The sequence below is a fragment of the Fringilla coelebs genome (assembly GCF_963513975.1).
Source record: "Fringilla coelebs genome assembly, chromosome: 3".
Taxonomy (NCBI): Eukaryota; Metazoa; Chordata; class Aves; order Passeriformes; family Fringillidae; genus Fringilla; species Fringilla coelebs.
Window position 1 is genome coordinate 7,297,146 of NC_140030.1, and position 19,211 is coordinate 7,316,356.

Genomic DNA, 19,211 nt, shown 5'->3' on the forward strand with positions numbered 1-19,211 from the left:
AAATATCAAGAAGTACAATCACACTCAGGGTCTTGGAAGAAATAACTGACTATAGAAATTTGTGCCTAGCATTCCTTTTAAAAAACCCCACCCAGATCTGTTGCTGCCTGCTTTTAGGATCTGGTGAGCATCTCTGCAGATTGCAGAAGTTCCTGCAGTTTTCAGTTCCTCTGCTCTGTGCTGCACAGCTCTTTCCTTAGCACTAAATTTGCCTGTAATTATCACACTTGTGTAGAATTACTATTCATGTGCACTCTGTGCTTTGTCATCACTCCTAGGATTGAATAACATCTCTTAGGATGAGGAATAAAGTACAAGGAATGAAATTGTTCTGTCATTTGGAGGTGTGTCATGGCTCACATGAAAGTCACATGGTGCTGCCTGAAAATCTGGGAGTTGAACCTTATCCCCACTCCCTCTCTCTCCTCTGACCTGATTTCTCACAAGTCTTGGTCTCGATTTTTACATCTCGGGGTTTTGAAATCATTAGAAAGATTTTGGCATTGCTTCCAGGACAAGGTCAGTAAAACCTCAAGGTCTTACTCTGGAAGTCTGGTTGGGGCTGTGAAGGCTGTCTGTGTGTAGCCTACAAGCTGAGCTTCTACACAATGCTGAGAGATCAGTCCTCACATCCGTCAGCTGAAATCTCAGATCCCCATATGGAAGGCCACCAGTGCTATTGGAAACTGCTACTCCAACTAAACAAAGGAGACCTGTTCTGTGCTGAAATCCAAGCTAAAAATACGCATGGTGCTGCCAGCTGCCCTGGTTGCAAAAAGAATCCACATTAGTACTTCATTGAGGCTGAAATCATTCCTTCAGACGGTCATGAAATATTATTAGAGATGTGGTTTAGTGGCAAATTTGGCAGTGCTGGGCTGAAGGTTGGACTCCATGGGTGCAGAGGTCTTTTTCAACCTCAATGATTCCATGATTTTAGATACTGAAAGTTTAGATTTCATTAGATAAGCACTTTGACATTTCAGAATTTTTGATCTTTCTCAAAATATTAAGAAGCTTCTCTTAAAAATTATTTTGAAAAACGAACGTATGAGATTCATGATGACATTTCTGATTTTTTTTTTCGTTCTTGGTGACCTTTATGAAAAAGACAGATTTTGCAAATTCTTATGTGGCAACTTGCTGCATTCAAGAAGTGGGAGTCTCCTTTCCTTTTCCAGCTGGCAGACCATGCTGGTTTTCCAGCACAGCCAGTACTGAAAGACTGTTGGGTGCAAACAACATTCAACTCCCCACCAAAGATATGTGAGACAGGGAGAGGGAATAATCCTCTTGCACTTCCTGCAGAAGGAACTAAGATGCCACCCTGGAGAGTACAGCTAATTTTTGGGCATCCAAAACTTTTCTTGGACATCCAGAGGGAAGAATGTCACTCAGGGAAACCAAAGGAATTGGAATACTTCTATGGGTAAAACTTGGACAAAGAGCTGCAGTATTAAATTCACACTGTATTTTCACCTTCAAAACTAGATTAAAAATACCTAAGTGATCTGGAAGGTGAGGTCAGAAACAAAGAGGTTGCAGGTGAGGAAAGATATATCAGGCATCAAAAGAATTCTCATATTTAATTGTAAATAAGAAAGAATCATGTCAGGATAAAACCTGACATATCTCAGATATTTCAGTTGTTACAAGAAAAAAGTCCATCTTTTCATCTCCTAGAAAAAGTTTGCTTGTTTCTCTCTTTCCTTTTAGCAAAAAAAAAGAAAAATAAAATAAAATGGGAAGGAAAATCATTTTCAGTCTGACATCAGATTTGGTCACCGACTAAATTTTGGAGTTCCTTATCAAAATATTCTGGGAAACTATCACACAAATGCAGTATATATTAGAAATGTCAGTATACCATCTGTGAGCGGAAAAGAATGAATAGCATGGGAACAGAAAGGAAATATCTGTGGGGTGTTTTTAAATTAGGATGCCAATACTCTGATTTCTAAACTTCAATCAAAGCATGAGTGTTGGATGTAAAGGAAATGCTGCACCTCATAAGTAAATGCTCTGTATAATCAGCAACTATACAAAGAGATTCATGGGGTGCTGGGCTTTATTTAAATCTTAAATTTCATATCAGCATTTAAACAAATACCCTGAACTCTCACCAAAATGCATGAACTAACTTGTTTCCCAGTCATCCTAAATTTAACAATTGTCTGTTGCTTGAGAAATTAATTCACAATGGTAACTCAAAAATCATTCCCTACATCTTATTGTGATAATTTTTGGAATTCAAATAAAAAATCAGTGCCTTCACTGCAGGCCCAGTATTCAAATTGTAGATGTCCAGAAGAGGCCTCAGGAGTGATTAAATTGAGGAATTTTAATTAATCTGAAGTCTTCATTCCCAGACATCTGAAGAAGAAAATCCAGCTTTATGTTGATGGTCATGGTATTCAGCCTGAGGTAGTCATAGTTTCTAAGAAATTAAAAACAGACAAACAAACAAAAAATGGTTAATTCCATGCTGTAAGGCAATTCTGCCCATCCACAGAAAACAGCAGATCTACTCCAGATTTCAAGACTGAAAATTATCTTTATTTCAAACCACCACAAAGGATGGGTAACTACTGAACCAACCAGTGAGGAGAAATAAAAACAGCCTCAAAACATATCCAAAATATATGGTTTAAGTTTGACTTTCCTGTAATGCAAGCAAAAAATCTGAGTTAGTAATTTTGAAATGAAGTAATAAACATTTTGTCACTCTAAAAATGCCAGCCTAGGGCACAATGATTTGATGTTGCTATGCCTATTTTACTAAGTGAAATCCAATAGAAAGCAAATTTGTTTAATGACTTTTATTTTCTTAATGCCATTTTGTTCCCCTGAGGTTTCTGTAAGTTCTTCAGTACTGCAGACTCTCCTCAAAGCAGGAGAAATTCTGGATTCAAGATCTTCTAGAAAGAGACTTCATCAACTAAGCCACATCACTGTCAGTGTGCACAGAATGATTTTATTCAAGAGAGCAATGGACTGAGTGGACACCACGGTATTGGAGCATAATCATTTGCTTATGGCTTATCTGAATTCTGTCTAAGAGGTCCCTCTAATACCACTGCCACAGAATAAAGGGGGAAAAATCCCCATTCTTAAATAAAATCAGCTAAGAAAGATGCACAGACAAATAAGAATGGGGCTGCAATCCTCAAAGTGACACCAGCTTGTTTGTTTTCCTCTTTATGGAAGAGGAATGTTGTTTACAGTGCTGTGTGCTCCAACAGAAACCCCAACACACACAAGAGCTTTATCTTTATTGGTCTCTGCTGCTGCAGCAGCCTCTCTTGGTTTCTTTTTGTTCTTATCAGTGTTAATGGCAAAGATCATTGCAAAGCACAACAGAAAGAGAAAATATTATCATACATCTCATGGCACAGTGTCTCAAATTGGTTGGTGCTACTAACCATAACCAGAATTAATACTATATTACACAGGAAAGAATCAGAAAAAAAAACACAAATGCAATCAGTTAAACTTGTTTTCAGTTCAACCACCCAGCTGAAAAACACTTGAGTGGAAATAAGGTCACACCTAATACAAACCACCACACAAGTAATAAAGTTATGTATTGAGATGGTTTCTGTCAGTTGAATCTCACGTAGTTCTAAATACCATGTGACCTCCAGAGCATCAGGGTGAACAGGATGTGGGGTTAAATCATTGGGAAACACACACTTTTACTCTATTTTTGACAGTATTTTTCAGTATTGACAATATTTTGACAGTATTTTTTCACAGTATGTTATGATCCAAAAATACAAAGTAACACTTTTAAGAACATGTCACAAACACAATTGTGCAGTTTTATCTGAATCAGATGAAAATTCCTGTTACCAAAATAATATAAAAAATGTTGAGAGCTTTCAGTAGCCCTTGCAGTATTTTTATACTAAAATCCAGTTCCACTTGCTAATTACTGCTACTCATGTATTAATTAATTTGATCTACTTTTACAATATTTCTCCTTCAGAATGTTATTTATGATTAATTGCCTGTTATTTTACTGTGATATAATACAATAAGACCTAAGATCCCATTAATATAAAAAAATATTTCAATCATATAGTTATTACCATGAAAGAAACAAAAGACTGACTGATTTCCAAATTATTTTGAACCCAAATTTGGTAAAAAAACCACAAGTTCTGCAACTTTTAAAGGAATGTTGAAAAAATACCAGTGATGTTAACGCTTTCTCTTCAATAAAAATAATTTCTAACGATGCAAAATATATAATACTTTGTCTTGGCTGTTGTTCAAAGACTTCTTATTTCAAACAATTTGAAACAAGAAGTCTTTGAAATAAACTTCTAATTTCAAACATATTTACCAGGATGTATCTGTAGTTTTCACTGGGATTTGGGAGCAATAAGGCTGAGCAGGCGTGTTATACCTCACACATACCCAAATTCTTTTCAGAGGTGTTTTATTTTTCTTCACAGTGCTGCTGCATACTTCGATTAAGAAAGGGTTGCATGTCATAATTTAAACTCACAGAGGCTTTTGATGGAAAATCTCTATCCATGCACCACACCTGGCTGCAGGTTTGGTGTGGGCAGGCTGTGACTGCTGGCTGTGAGTGTCATCCCTGGCTGTGACAGCTCTGCTGGCACTCGTGGTGGCTCAGTGCTGTCAGCTCAGCCCCCATCCATCCCCTGCTGCCCTGCCTGGTGCATGAGCAGCCCACCATCCAGGAAAGGGGAAGGGGAAGGGGAAGGGGAAGGGGAAGGGGAAGCGGAAGAGGAAGAGGAAGAGGAAGAGGAAGAGGAAGAGGAAGAGGAAGAGGAAGAGGAAGAGGAAGAGGAAGGAAAAGGAAAAGGAAAAGGAAGAGGAAAGGAAGAGGAAAGGAAGAGGCTCCCTTTGCCTCCAGAGGAGTGCAGCTCTGCCCCGGGGTGTGCTAAATGAAGGGTTGAAATCACCAGCCTGTTCCTGAACGGCCCCTTTTGATGGGAGTTCGGGTCTGAGTTTCAGAGCTCTATTCAGTGTGCTAACTCACATAATTGATGCCTTTTCAGCCTCCTTTGTTCAAGTCTCCAGTCAGCCTAATTAAGTTCTTGTGATGCAGTAATGAAGTAAACATTTCCACGAATATCTGCATTAGCTGGATGGCAGATGCCTGCAATTAAAACACTGTAGCTATATTAGAGCACATATATTCCATGTTGCTTTCAGATCTGTTGAAAACTTTCCCAAAAGAGTGTTTGTGAGTTTTTTCAATGTGGAAAAATACCAGCCTGAGCCATGACCCAAGATCTGCACAAATACCAAGGGAAGTCAATGGGATGTGGACTAGACCCTTATAGAACTCAGGCTCAACTTTGATTTTCTTTTTCCACCTTGGCCGTGGTGAGACCAGTTAGAAAAATTCCTTAAAACCATCTGAGCCTTCACTTTACTTGCTGAAATTTAGTCAGGGTCAGATTTAAGTGGGATAGAGTGAAAAGGATGTGTGAAAAAAGATGAGTGGAAGAAGGGACATGGTGGGTAGCTCAGCTCCTTTGCCAAAACAGTCATGGCATGACTTGAGAGGTCTGAGAGCTCAGTAATACACACTCACCCCACCATGCCTTTGAATTCAGAACCTGAGGATGGGTCCTGTGGCATGGAAAATCTTAATTTTCATTAAAGGGTGCTTGACTGCTCTACTTAAAGGTTCTTGAACTGAACCCTTTATCTCAAATAACCATCCTTCACAGCCAAGTAGGCACTTCCAGCCTCGCAATTGCTCTGAAATACGAAGACTCTGTATTTAGGGGGGGAGAAAACAGCTCCCATTTGTCATCTACACACCACCTAGGCTGGAGCTATCTCCAAATAAAGTGCTCACCTCTCTGTGCCAGAGAGAAATAGGCTGTGGCCTCATTAGCTTTGGCCATTAAAAGGTAAACCCTCAGCTGGGGTGGGACAGCTTCCCTGGCAGGTTTTGTCACCCTGACAGAGCTCTCAAGGACAGAGTTCAGGAGCAGGGGAGCTGGTGGTAAATAGGAAGGAGTCAGAGTAAACTGGCAGACAAACCATGTGGAGCAGAAAGGCAAATGAATCAAAGAGTAGTAGGTGTTCCTGCAGAGGAGAAAGAGGCAGCACACCCAAAGGGCAAGAAATTAGAAAAGGGTGCTTTGACATGAAATCTATTGCACAAAAGTAACCCTTAATTTATGCAAGATGGAAGGAAGGAAGGAAGGAAGGAAGGAAGGAAGGAAGGAAGGAAGGAAGGAAGGAAGGAAGGAAGGAAGGAAGGAAGGAAGGAAGGAAGGAAGGAAGGAAGGAAGGAAGGAAGGAAGGAAGGAAGGAAGGAAGGAAGGAAGGAAGGAAGGAAGGAAGGAAGGAAGGAAGGAAGGAAGGAAGGAAGGAAGGAAGGAAGGAAGGAAGGAAGGAAGGAAGGAAGGAAGGAAGGAATGATACACAACCATATGTTCTTCTGTCTCTTCGCAGTTAAGGGTTTGTTTGGTTTTTTTTCATCAGTAAAAGAAATCCTTTTTGGGAAAACCACCGTCACTGCTGGCCTGCAGATCGAACACATTTTGGCCTTGTTATAGAAACACTTCTGTGCTGCATCTTCATTTTAATTCCAGATTATGGAAATGGAAGGGACAGGGATAGCAAGAGCAAAATAAATAAATTAAACCTTTTTCTTCTTCTTTCACTCCCTCCTTTCCCACTACCCTATTAGTGGCTGGTTCTTGCTGTGTTGTCCTTCTACCATGGACTGTGAGTTCCAGTTCAGCAGTAAGTCCTTCATTACCCTCCAGAGCTTCCTAATGAGGGAATTACCATTCACAACTGTTGTGGCAAACACAGAAAGCTAATCCTCTTATCACCTGGTTGCTGATAACATCTGCAAGCCAGCTCCAAGCATCCATTCACCTTCATAGTCCCTTTTATTGCAGGAGAAACCAGTTTCCTGCAGCCCAAGCTGGAGAGGACATAGATATTGATAAACAGCCCCCAGCCCACCGAGAGCTCACTTCTGTTGTGCTGTTTTCCTGCACTACTCTCAGATCTTCGGATGAAAGCTCTCTGGAAACATCTCACCTTAATGTTCTAAAGGGAATGAAATACAGAAAAGAGATTCAAGGCACCTCTTAGGGCTCTGAGGCACTGCACATTGCTCTCAGGAGCCTACTTTATAGTGCTTTGTCCAGTGCAGCTCTCATTTTGCCAAGGGGCTGTATGGGATCCAGGGGGAAATGGCTCTGAAAATGAGCTGTAAGTATCTACAGGCAGTTAGGAACTCAGCAGCCAACAAAAAGAAGGAAAACTGCCTGGTTTGTTGTGCTACCACAACACCCAAAACAAGGCAACCCCCCTGGCACCAACATAAGTAGGCATTATTTTATACTGCTAGGAGAGCCAGAAAAGCTACTTAGAAAAGTGTGTGCTGGAGCAAGAGCCTGGGTAAAGTGAAAATAGAATAAAATGTGTGCTGGAAAAACTGGAGCAAAGTAATAGAATGGGGCTTTGACGTGATTACAAATCAACTCTGCTCCACACCTAAGGGTGTAACAGGTGTGGAAATTAGGACAATAAACCATGGCTGCAGCCTGCACGTGACAGCAGCAGCAGGTCAGTATGTGACAGCTTTTGCTGTTGGAGTAAATATTTTAAATATTTTGTTTCGGAACGTGGCACTTTCCCCACAGGTACATTAGTGTTTCCAGATACTCATTTCACAGGAGGTTTTAAAGGTTGGCACATTCTGCACCCTAAAGTTAAACACTGAAAAAATATGGAAGCAGAGAAAGAATTTTTTTTTTTTTTGTTTTTACTATTGCCATTTAAAAACACTTTCCAGGAAATGTGCCAAATTGTGTTTGTGCTTTAAAAATCTTGTATCAACAGTGCGTGACAGCCTTCTTTCTTATCAGCCTAACATGTCCCCTCATTTTAGCTTTTAGAAGGACTAAATAGCAGCACATCAAGACATCAATTCCACACAAAAACTGATGCTGAGTTTTGAGACATATGTTCCAAATTTGACTTTTAAAAATGTGACTTTTTGGAATATTTGCATCGCACCACTCATCATTTTGTCACAAATGGATGGCTAACAATACATTTCACAGAAATACAATGCAGGAATTTCCATTGTCCCATTTCTTATAATGGCTTTGCTCCTAGTGACTAGTGAAAGCCCTGCTAATTAATTGCAGGTTATCTTCATGCTAATATCTTACCTGAACTATTCAAAGGACCAGAAGTGTTTGCATCTGACAAAGATGGATACAAAATCTAGTGACAGAGTGAACCAGCATGAACACCATATTCCGGGAGTAAATAATTTCTCTTAAAAGACCCTATTCATCATCTTTCTGATGGTGGTGCCTTCAACTTCCTCTCCCCATGAGCTACTCCTGCATTTAACCATCCTTGTTACATAAGATACAGGAATGGATTACCTGAAGGTCAATTTTCTTTACCTTTGTTTTGCAGCCTGTGATTCCTGTTAAGCCATTGTCCATAAATTTGAAAATCCCACTGCTGCCACACATGTAAATAGCTGCACATAGAGATTCAGGGATTCACTTATGCCTTTTCTTTTTTTAAAGAAATGATTAGATAAGCTCCATGGAGCTTTACTCTGTCAGGCTGGTTTCCAACACTTGAATCCTTTCCTGAATTCTCTCTATTTTCATATATTAGCATGGGTATCCCACAACTAGAAATGGCTTAGACCAATTTTATCCTGCCCTTATTTATGGGAAGGATCACTTTTTTATGCCTGAAATGTAGTTTTTTGCAGGTTGGACTCTAAAGACCTCAGGATCTTCATCAAGTCCTCAGCAAATCTCCACATGCCATGACAAAGCCTGCCCCAGTCCTTCCCTGTGTATTACTTTTGTTTATCTGCACTGAAAGGTTAAATGTCGAAGTTTAGACAGGAAATTAAGATCTAGTCAATGCAGTCAATCAAATCCAGAAATTCAGTTGATCTAATATAGATTTACTGTGGGAAAAGCTGAAATGTCCAGGCTTGAAACCAAGATATTCAAGCCATTCTTAATAAATTGTAAATTGCCCCCATATTTGCTGCTACGTCAGTCTAGCCATAAAGCATTTTTATTTCCTAAAATATTGATAAAAATATTAAATGCACTTGCAAAATTATCTAAGGACCTATACAGGCAATAGCTAATTAATAACACCTGTTTCAGATCTGGAACTAAGACAGTTTTCAACCCATTTAATACCTGACTACTTAATGAAAGAATTCCCCATCAAAATAATGCTAAATCTAGTGTTAGTCCAAGGAAATTTAATTTCCATCCTATTTCTTTAACCAATCATAAATACACTCCTAGTCAGTGGGGAATTAGCAAGAGGCTGTGTGGGGTTCAGTTGCTGACTGGGGTTAAACCACAATGCTACCTGACAAATCTGGTCCTTGGCCCTTCTTTGAACTCTTTGATCTAAGTGTTTTTAATAAAGAAAAGCACTAGTTTTACAGCTGCTATCATCATTTCAATGACATGTGCATATATTAAAATTATTATGGCTAGTATAAATTTACTGTAGTAACATAAATTCATTACTTTGCTAATTATTCCAGGTATATTATGTGCACAGAATAATATCCTGTATAATAGCTAATATTCATTTGGCCTCTTGGGTCATTCAGGATATAAACTCTTAATGCTTAAAGATTGCACTCCCTTATGCTGGGATATTCATGCAATAACTCACAGATCTAACCTTCAATTTCAAGGGATGCTTGCAAGCTTTTTAGGTTTTCCATTGGTCCCCCAAGCTCTGCCCATCCTGCTAAGTAAAGCTATTAAGGACATTATTCTGAGGCTAAAAACTACATGGTTTTACTGGTGGTCATATATCAAAATTCTCCTTCCCCTGAAACAAATTGTCTACATTCAGATTACCAGTGGGAATAGTTTCTGAGAAATGAGATCCCCAGCCAGTGCCAGAGCCCTGTCTGTGGCTGTGCTAATTAGCACACTCCAAAAGTGTGCCAGGAGCTGTGCTGGCCATTAAACCACACAGGGATTGGAGGTTGTGCCTGAGCCTGAATCCTGACACCAGTTTGTTCCTGGCTGATCTCAGCTGCAGTTTATACGCCACATTATACTCTAACGTGGCTGGTATCAAAGCCAGGTAACTAAAAAACTATTTGTGGGCAAGGAACAATGCCTCAAGGACCAGGAAATTCCTTATCCCCACAGCTGTCTCATGGAAATCACCAGTACCAATGTCAAGAAGTCCCACTGTTTGGGCAAGCAGGTTGACCATCCTGAGGGATCCCAGAGCACATGTTTTCCTATCCAGGGCTCAGAGGGGTAGGGAAGGATCTGGAGATGTTAAAGAAGGTTTCCTTGAGGTTTCTTCAACTCCTTAAGCCTCAGAGGTCACATTTTGCAGATCTAGCATAAAAGCTGATTGCATCCTCCTCTGTTACCACCCTTTCTGAGCTTGCTGTGTCTCCAGACTGATGTTCACTGTTTCTCCTGCAGTGCTTCTAAAATGGAGCCATTGATTACAACACGAAACATTTCTTCAAAATAATCAGTTAACTGACCTGACGCATGATTTGATCAGAGCAACCTGGTCTTGCTCTCTCTCAGACTGTTGACTCCCTCTTAAGTTACTTCATGGAATTTGCTGTGACACAAAACCACACAGAGATGGCAAATAACATCAAGTTATTTCCCTTGATGCCTTTGTGGATCAATGGGATTGTCTGCTCATTTTAGACATCCAGCTACAAACCTCCAGGGAATGGCAGACACACCAGGGAGTGCCAGAAATTCACAATTAAAGAGCTATACCTGAAAAGTCTTGGAATGAGTAAGAGCAAGGATGCAGAAAGTCAGTTATGTGATTTAAAGAGCCTGAGACACTTGAATGAGAAACTTTGTAGTTTGATTAGATTCTTCATGTGCTTGAAGTTTTGATGGACTCATGCAACTTTCATTCTCTGGCAATTTATACAGACACAGATTTGGAAAAGAGTTTTGCTGAGCTCTAGTTCCAGAGCAATTTATGCCACTTTCTCTCTGGAAAAATAGATGATAATGAAATGAATTTAGGGTTCTTTATTCAAAGGCCATTTAGTTCCTTGATTAGATTGTTTTAGTAATATAAATTGCCTGCTGCTGGAAAAAAAAAATAACCTAAACTTTTCAATCAGTTTTACCATGAGAACCAAGCCTGAGAAAAAGTCATTTTAAAAAATCTAGCAAAACAGAAACAGAAAAAATGAATGTGCCTCTATAGCTCAGCCTGATAATAACCTCCTCTGTAAAATGACATGAAGTCCTTCTCTGTAAAATTGTATGAACCCTCTGTTCCAGAACAATAGTATAAATGAGTCAATTGTAGATCTAAAAATTGTTTGCCAGCTGCTGTCTATTCTGTCACCAACACCTGTTTTGGCTCATGCCCTCATTAATTAAAATGTGATGAGCAAGCAGACAAGTTCAAAACAAAGTGCTGACAATGTCTGTACAGCTGACATGAAATCCATATCTGTAGTCCTCATCCAAAACCAGGAGGCAATATTGCCCTAATGCAATGGGCAGGGGGGTCATGGTTTGGGGTTTTGGGTTCTTTTCTTCCTTCCAAACTGCTGCAATAATTAATCTGTTCATTAAGGCTGCATTTGGTTGTGGTAAATTGAGAGGAGAAATCATAGGCTTTCCAGGCCAGAAAAGCATATTTTAAAAAATTATACCTATTAAATATTGCTAGTTTACCATTCCAAACATTATTGGACCATTTAAAAATGGTAAAGTCATTACCAGTTTTCACTGTTGTCTATTCCTTCATTTCAGGACTATCATAAGTGGATAAAAACCCTTTTTAAGAACTTGTACTCCTAAAAACTTTTCTGTGCTGCAGCAGAAGCCTTCAGACCCCCATGACATACAGTCCCATCTGTTTTTCAGAGTTGATTAAGCTGGTTGGAAGAATCTCAAAACTGTGAATGTCACCCTGCTCGGGCTGAAACTTCTCAGAGTGTGTACCACAGCTCCCTGCTCTGTCTTCTTCATGATGGGCACCACTTTTTCCCTAGATATGCACAACCAACCAAGCTAAACTTCTGGGTTTCAGGAATGCCTGGATGCTCTAAAAAAGCCAATGGTATTGAGCACTGATAGAAATATAAGTAATCTGGCCACTTGTGCCAGCATCCTGTAATTTTTCCACAGGATTGCCTCCTCTTTAGTGCACTCACCCACAGAGTGGAAGAACTTGAGAATTGTGTATAAAATTCTGAGGGAGAGACTGAAGAAGTGGATTGGGTCATGATAAATTTGATTCAGTTTGGTGTTGAAATAGGAGAACTAATCTCATGGAACCAGAAAATGACCAGGCTGAAGGGAGTCTTGTCCTAACTTGGGAGTAAAGGAACTCTTGGCTGCAGAGTCCCAGCAGTCCTACCTTTTTTGTGCATTATATCTTCAATATAGATATTCCAGAACCATCTGGACACCATGCCCTGTGCTCTGGGATGACCCTGCTGCAGCAGAAAGGTGGAACCAGATGAGCCACTGTGGTCCCTTCCAGTTCATTCTGTGACTGTGATTAGAGCATCACCTGAAAAACCCATTCCTGCAAATTGAGTCCCAAATCCCCTTTGTGCCCACTCACCAGTCAGTGTCCTACCAGAGAATTAACATCTCCTTGTTGCTGTTCTCCTGGCCTTGGTCCTGGCTTAACTTCACAGGGCTTTAACTTCAAGGGAAGAAGAAGAAAAAGGAAAGAAGGGGAGAAATATTGAGACAGGGTATCCTGGGATATTGGAGATTACAGATGACAACCACCTCAGACCCCAACATTAACCTTTGTTGTCATTAAATGCATGACAGAGCTGAAAGAAGCACCCAGAAGATGCCAGCTATGTTAATGTCTAATTTCTCCTTCCAGAGATGTTACAAAAAACAGTTTTGTAATAAGCAAGTAGAATAATTAAAATTATTGAATAAATCCCAACAGAGATATTTTCTCCAAAAGTGTTTCTCCTTGTCTTGTTCTTTTTTAATGTAAAGCTTCTGAATATTAATTTGACTATGTATCACAAAACAGAATTAAATAACTCTATACTATATCCACTGTTTAAGAAGTTCTATTAATGAAATTAAATTGATTTAGATATTTTACTTTGTGTTTTTTTCCCTAGGTTATTACTAGTGTTGTGTTTTCCAGACGGTTGGAAGGAAATAAACCATGTCCATAAAAATGAGAGAAAGGCAAAGAAACAAATTGACCTTTTCTAGCATACAACCTAGACATTTTTATTATTCTGTTTATTTTTTTCCTGCCCCACATTCTGGACTCATCCAGCCCTAATGTACATATCAAGTGGGGATGACTGTACAGAGTTTATCTCATCCATATCCTGGAGTTCCTTATGCCAAATATTGCTGCTGGGAGGCACAGTTCTTGCTTGAGAGATAACTCATACTATTCAGAAATGTTGTGAAAAATTAATTTGAAGCTAATTTCCCCAGTGAATCTCCATGTTGACTGGCAGCTAACTGTTCATCACAGCAGGATATATGCAAAGGAAAACAGTTCCTGGCATGGATTCTCTCCCAAACAGACATTTATTCCTTCGTGTTCTTTAATAATGGCTTTACAGTCCCTTCCTCCTTGAAATTTGCAGCCTTCATATATTTGCAGTTATTACTCTTTTTCTCTGTTTTTACTCACGTGGGTTGTGCACTAATGAAAACAAGTGAAATTCCCATTTCCCAGTGGTCTGTAACCTTTTGATAGCAGTCAGTACCAAGAACATGTAGTAGTTTTCTTTAATTCTTAAATTTTTTACAATTCGCCCATCTTTGTATCAGAGTCATAACAATTGTTCTGTATTTTTAGACTCCTCTCCAAAGAGGAGGCATGGAATTTTTTCAATGGCAGATGAAAACATAGCAGTATTATTAGTTTTCAAATATACTTCTAAAATTGTATTTGGGACCCATAATGAAGAGGAAAGGTCTATTAGATCAAAGAGATTTATTAAAAAACACGAGAAAGATTGAAACTGCTATCTGCATATACTCAGTGCTAACACCATTGCCAGCCTTTGTTTAATATATAGAATTCTCATGTAAAATTAGACAGAAAAGACAATGAAATTAAGTATATGCCAAAAGTAGCTTGATTCCATTATTTTAAAATCCTATTAGGAAATAATTATGTCTGTGCACTAACTGCTTTTGATGTGTAACAATATTGGAACAGGTGATATTGGAACTGGAATTTTTTGGAAGGAGTTTTGATCCAGGAGCAGTTATGGCACAGCCCTCCAATTAACAGCATGTTTGGAGGGTGTTGAAGGTGTGCATGTTGAGAGACTTGAGCCTCAAAGCAACTCATGCTCCTTGCACCAGGCAAAAGGTAATCAGGTGGGGACAGAGGTATCTAAGCAATTAAAACCTAATTTCATGCATTTAATTTGAAGAACTCCACCGAACTGAAATTACGTTTCCAAAAAAGCCCTCACTGAGTTGTGACACGAGAAGCAGAGGTTCTTGGGCACAATGGATCCTCCTTTGCCAATCCAAGGGCAAGGCAACTCCACCCTGAGGATTGAGAGAACCCAGAGCATAATCTGGACATGGGACACCATCCACGTGGTGCAGGAGCTTGAGGACCCCAACGCTGCCTGACCCGGCACCCTTTCATCCCATGGCAATTCAGTGGTTTCTGAACCATCCTCCAGTGCACACCACGGACAGGTCTGACTGTTCCTGGCCAGAACAGTCAATGGGATGGCTGGGGCAGCATTCCTGGGATTCTGCTGTAGGTGGCTGCCTGAAGTGGATTCATCAGAAGCCCATTTGCCTTGGTTTCACACACACCAGCACAGCTGCTCCTGTACAGGAGTGCACACTGGTTATGGGGGAGATGTTGCAGTGTTTGAGGGTCCCCAGGACAAGGTGAGAGATGAGAATTGATTCCAAGTTCTCAGAAGGCTGATTTATTTCATTATATTAAAAGAAAATGCTATGCTAAAGCTATACTAAAGAAAAAGAAAGGAGACATCAGAAGGCTAGACAAGAGTGATAATAAAAACCCGTGACTGACCAGAGAGTCTGACACAGCTGGACTGGGATTGGTCATTAATTGAAAACAATTCACATGGAACCAATCAAAGATGCATCTGTTGGTAAGCAACCTCCAAACCACATCCAAGCAATCAGATAATTGTTGTTGACATTTCTTTTCTGAGGCTTCTCAGCTTCTCAGGAGAAAAATCCTGGCAAAGGGATTTTTCAGACCATATCATGGTGACAGGGTGACCCTGGTGCCTTGGCAGGTTCTGCCCCAGTTCCTCTGGTTGACTTTAGGGTGCTTCAAGGGAGAGCACAACAGCCAAATCTACCAGCAGTGTATTGGGGCAGAGAGGTAACAATTCAATATATTCTCATTTACTTCTCTACAAATTCAGGCTAACTTTATAGAAGCCATTTAGCATACATTAGCATAAAACAAGAATTGTGAGAGACAGGGATAATGAGGCTCATTAACTTTATATCTGCTTTTATGTGGAAGAATTGCAAGGGTGTGTACTGAGTGTGGTTGGGACTGAGCTGACATTCTCCATAGTGTTCCATTTTGGATCCATGACTAAAGCAGTGCTGACTACACAGCCATGAGTTAGCTGTGGCCAAACACACCTCCTCCTCCTCCTCCTCCTCCCTTCACTTTTAAACTGCCTTTATCTCAGCCCACAAGATTTTTTGGCTTTTTTTTTCCTTCCAGCTCTTTTCCCCATCCTGCTGGGAGGGGGACTGAGTCAGTGTGTGGCTGTGTGGGTGGGTACCTGCTGGCCAAGGTAAACCTGAGCTCTTTCAGAGATGGTGATAATTGCTGCAGGCTCACCAGAGGAAAAAAAGTGTTTCAAAGAGAGATTTAGATCAGATAGTAGGAAGAAATTCTTCCCTGTCAGGGTGGTAAGGCCCTGGCACAGGTTTCCCAAAGAAGCTGTGGATGCCCCATCGCTGAAAATATTCAATCAATGAAGCTCTGAAGGAACCTGTTCTACTGCCAGGTGTCCCTGCTCATGGCAGGGGATACAAACTGGAGAATCTTTAAGTTCCCCTGCAACACAGACCCTTCTGTGATTCTATGATAAGATCAAACTTTGTAATGCTCTACATTCCTCAAAATTAGGCCACTGAAAAATTCAGATATGGATTTAGGACTGCACCATATTCATCACTTGTGACTCTAATGTTTCTAAACATGTTTCTGATGGATCATTTTTAGCATTAACTTTTCCTTGAACCTTAGCTAAGATAGCTTTCCCTATATAGCTTTGAATAAATGAATAAAAGAAAACCAAGATCAGAGGGTGGTGAGGAGGGGGTGTCTGTGATCCCAAAATAACATCATGTTTTATTTTGTGCTTTTCCCCTCCTTGCAGCAGAAAACAGGAGGAGAATGGGCTGTGACATCACTGGGTATCTCCAGCTCTGTAGGTCCATATTCTGGCCCCATGAGAGTGTGACTTTCAGAGGACCTAATGGCTCAGTGGTAAAAGTGACCAAGGCAAAGTCAAGGCCAATGGGTGAAATTTGCAGTTGTTTATTGTGCTGAAAGTAAACAACTAAGCAGAGTGCCTAATCCAGGACCTGCCCAGCCATGCAGTCAGATGCACCTCCAGGGGGAAGGGCAGGTAGATTTGGAGGGAGGAGATGGTCACCCTAGAGACAGGCCAGGGCACCTCATTTCCTAAATTAAGTCATCCCATTAAGTGCTTTAGTCTAGGAGGATGTACCTAAATTATTTTATTCATCTTTGAAGTGCCAGAACTTTGCTAGTGGGTGGATTTGAGACCTTTAGGTCACATGAAAGAGAGGCCACCCCAAAGAAAGTTTGGAAGTAGCCACCTTGTTCTGGAGACTACACAGGCCAGATGTGCCTCTGGTTTATCTGACTAATATTGATGGAGCTAGAGAGGACAGAAGATGGGAGCAAGGTGTTTTGTCAGCTCCCACATTTCTCCCAGATTTTACTGTTTCCATTTGAACAAGGATTTGGTACCTTTGTCTCAGTGTACATGCATAATACAAGCTTTAGCTATTCTCAGTGTTTTAAGCATTTTTTCCTAGTTCATTTACAATAAAAGTCTGGAATTTTGTGCTGAAATGAGTTTTATATCTCCCCCTTAAAAAAAAAAAACTTCTGTGGTGATTCTGCAGCATTTTTCAGCTGGGGGAACCTGCAGGGGGAGCCTGAGCAGTGTCAGGTATTCATCTGGATCTCAACAGGTTTAATTACTTGCTGACCTGCTCCCATTTTTCTTTCTTGCATTTTATTCAAGCTGTTTAAAAGAGGCAAGGCAAGACTGCACCTTCTGCTTCCTTCAAATTACTTGGAAAGTTCTATGCCTTGCCAATACAGGCAATGTTGATTTTAGAACAACCTCTACAAATTGCCTTGCTGCAATTTTATACGTATGGGAGTATGCACAGATTCTAAAGCAAAGTAAATAGATAAAATCCCTAAAACTCAACCATATAAAATATTAACATTGAGCTAGCTGAGATTTTTCCCAAGAAAATAATTTCAATTTTGCTGACTGGTGCTTTCACTGTGTTAAACCTCAGAAAAAGTTTGTGGGGTTTTGTTGTTTCCAGCAAGGACAATTAAAAAGAGTGTCCTAGAATTATAAGTAGAACTTAATTTGGAATCTTCCACTGCTGGTTGAAACACTAAACTTTTGCTGGCTCTGAGCAGCTTCTCTTTAAAGCTGTTAATACCATCCTGGGTGATCCCAGGGTGCTCCTTGCCATTCCAGAGCTCTGCCATTTCAATTCCAGTGAGCTATCTTGTCCTGACAGTTGAAACTGATCACCCAAACAGCCTGACATGGATTTTGTCAGTCACAAAACCTGAGACTGGAAGGTTTTAAAGGATGGAGAGAAAGATGCAGGAAAAGGAGGAGGGAGAGGCTGTGTAGGAGCTCCCATTTCAGTGACAAGCACTTTAGTGACACTAAATTATGCTTCTTGAAGCTTAATCATAAATCTCACTTGAAGATGTGCACTTTTTTGTACATGGGATGGCTTTTTCCACATCTTGCAATAGATGGGCGGCTGCACAGATCTAAGACAGTAGATGTGAAAAAGAGTAGTAGAGAAGGGATCAAAATACACATTTACACCAGATAACTGTATGGATTTAGGAATTTAGGACTAGATGCCTCAGCCCCACTCTTTCTAGTCCAAGACATCCATATCAAACTAATGTAACAAACAAATGTCTTGCTAAAAGTCCATTAGATCTGCTCCTCTAGATCTTTGAAATTCTCTTCCAGGAACTTTCTTTTGATAGTCCATCCCCTTGCTAAATTGCAACTTCAAATTCTTTATTATTTATGTCCTATTTTGTTCTTCTTGCACAACCATTCTTTTCCTTCAACCCTGCTTATTCCTTTTTGTTGCTCATATGATTGTTATTACACTTGACATTTTCTAGGGCCTGGGTCATGAGTAAGCTCTTCTGTCTTATGGACAGACCAAAAGTTAGATATCTTTCCATAAACAATGTTCTAACTTTTCCTATTTTTTTCTCTTTCCATAAACAATGTTCTAACCTTTCCTATTTTTTTCTCTTTCCATAAACAATGTTCTAACTTTTCCTATTTTTTTCCCACTTTTATTTCCCACCTTACTTGTTTGGGCTGTCAGGGCTGTAGGGAAGGATTTGCTCATACCCAAATACCTGCATGCGTTGTCTTCAACAACCAGGGCCTCTCACAGGGAGTGAATTGGAAGTTAATAGAGATGACAAGGAGCAAAGGCAGTGAGGAATAGCCATCCTGCTTGCCTATCACCCAAGAGGAAATGAGTTTGCATTCTTCAGAGTGCTGGCTCTGTATCGAGTGGTACTTCATCTTGGTTGATTTTTACATCGTGCTAGAGAGAAGCAGTGCAAATCCCTTCATTACTGACCTGGCTGATAACAGACACTGACAGGAGACAGAGATGAGATCAATGTGGGTCTCTGCTCACAGCCTGAAAAATCCTGAAATTCTGCTAACATTGCCAGTCATCAAGAATCATTAATCATTTTCCCAGGCACCATTCTCCTGTGTTGAACAACTATGTGAACAACGTCCAAGATCGTGTGGAAAAATCTATCCTGCTTCCTTGGTGGGAATACTACAAAAAACAAAGTATGTTTTAAAGGCCTGAACCTGAACAAGAATGGATTAAAACAAAAATGTG